Genomic DNA, 2,430 nt, shown 5'->3' on the forward strand with positions numbered 1-2,430 from the left:
TAAGTCGAGGACTACTTGTAGATTTTTAATTATCTTTTCTTGTGCTCATTCTTTCACAGCAGTCCAATTCTGTATTTTCTATTTGTTTGTTCCCTTTTTTAAAATTTTCACCTTGGATTTCACTCTGTTATTTTTGTGTGTCTTTAGTATTTTTCTTTCTATGTATTCTATGCCCAAACAATTAGTTTGCATAAACATGGATGGCTTTTTTAGGAAGGAGGAAAAAGAAAGAAAGAAAAAGCAGCTCGGGTCAAGAAAGGCTGACCATGGAGGAGAAAAAATAGAGGTGATGTGCTTATCTGTTAGGGCACTGTTGCTTTTGGTCTTAAGTCCCTCTAGACTAGAGTTATGCAATTGTGTGTCTTGAATGGATTTTGTGTTAAGTTCAAGCAGGAAACCTGCAGATAGGAAAAAGATCTTTTAGTGACCATTCAAAGTTATAATGGCACTGGAAAAAGTGACTTATGACCATTTTTTACATTTACAACCACTGCAGCAACCCCTATGGTGATGGGATCAAAATTGAGATGCTTGGTGACTGACTCATATTTATGACGGTTGCAGTATCCCGGGGTCATGTGATCACCTTTTATAACTTTGAGACAAGCAGTGTCAATGGGAAAGCCAGATTCACTTTTTTTTTTTATTTGATTTATATGCCGCCCTTCTCCGGAGACTCAGGGCGGCTTACAATGCACTAAGCAATAGCCTTCATTCTTTTGTATATTTATACAAAGTCAGCTTATTGCCCCCACAACTGGGTCCTTAACATTCATCTTACTAACTTAACAATTGCAGTGATTAACAGCTATGGCAAGTAAGGTCGTAAAATGGGGCAAAACTCATTTAATAAATGTCTTACTTAGCAACATGAATTCTGGGCTCTGTTGTGGTCATAAGTCAAGGACTATCTGTATTGACAGAAAAGGGAGCTGAATGTTGCATGGAGTGAGAGATGTTTCCAACAAGCCAACTTTGTTTCTGAAGATGGGGAAGCAAGAGAGAAAGGGTTTTCCTCTATTTTAGAGAAAATAATTTTCTCTATTTAAAATTGTTCTCTGGCTAGCTAGGATTACATGTGGTTTGGGATCATTCACAGCAATTTATAAACAATGATTTACGGCTTTTGGCAATAAACATTGTAATCAATTGTGGTTAAAGAAATCATGAATTAGAATAATGTAAGAATCTAGCCGTGCAGGTCATCAGAGACTTGTTCTTTACTGAAATCTAAGCATGTGGTCCAAAAATGATCTTCTGATAGTATTTTAGAGGTCATTGAATTGCAATGAATTGGGAGCACATGTGCCCTATCAATGGCTGTCCATTTTGTTACGTTCAGTCAGATTTCTCAAGTTGAATTCATCTGTTCACTTGATTTCCTCCAAGTGTTAATTTTGTCACATCTTACTTTTTCTCCCCACCTTTTTTTCCCTTTTCCTGCCATCACATCATCAACTCAGCTGACACTGAGTGAGAGGGATGTTGGTAGCAACTGACATCTTTCTCTTTCTTAGTAATGATGTCAAGAACAAGGTTTCTATCACCAGATGCCCTATTTAAAGGTCACAGCAGGAGGGTTCCCCACCCCTAAGATCTTATTAAGTGTAAAAAAAATAACAGGCCAACTCCTGGAAAAAAGCACTTGAAGCAATATCTACAGAGCAATTGCTTTAGGAAGCAGAAATTACATGAATATCTTTACAACAGGAGTTTTATATATAACAGAACTCAGTGCATAATTCTTTAATGGTTAATTTCGCGCAGAATATTTGTGTCTTCAAGTTACCCCTGTTCACATTATGCACAAGACTTTCCATTAGTGATACAATGAAATGTAGAATTTTCTGAGTACAGGCAGTCTTTGACTTATGACCACAACTTCCGTTGCTAAGCGATGGAGTTGTTAAGCAAGTTGCGCCTAATTTTATGACCTTTTTGTCACCGTCGTTAAGGGAATCACATGAGCATTAAGTAAATTGTGCATTTGTTAAGCAAATCCAGCTTCCCCCATTGACTTTGGTTATCTGAATTCAGCTGGGAAGGTTGTAAATGGTGATCATGTGACCCTGGGATGCTGCAATGATCATAAATACATGCCAAGTGCTCAAATTTTGATCACGTGACTGAAGGGACCCTGCAATGGTCATAAATGCAAGGACCAGTCCTAAGTCATTTTTTTCAGTACCATTGTAACTTCGGAATAGTCACTAAAAATGGTTGCCAGTTAAGAAATACCTGTATTATGCAAAAACATAATGTTCAATAAGAGATTTTATCTTATTTTCCCCAAATAGAAATATAGTAATTTATTTTGTAATCAAGCCCTAAACCTAGGAAGTAAGCAGCTAGCTTCTACAGCAAAGTTTCCATCCCACTCTTCCAGGTTCAGTATTTGATTGGAAGAATAACAAATTCAAATCATTTTAT

The sequence above is a fragment of the Pantherophis guttatus genome, chromosome 3, assembly GCF_059756535.1.
Source record: "Pantherophis guttatus breed Tessera chromosome 3, ASM5975653v1, whole genome shotgun sequence".
Taxonomy (NCBI): domain Eukaryota; kingdom Metazoa; phylum Chordata; class Lepidosauria; order Squamata; family Colubridae; genus Pantherophis; species Pantherophis guttatus.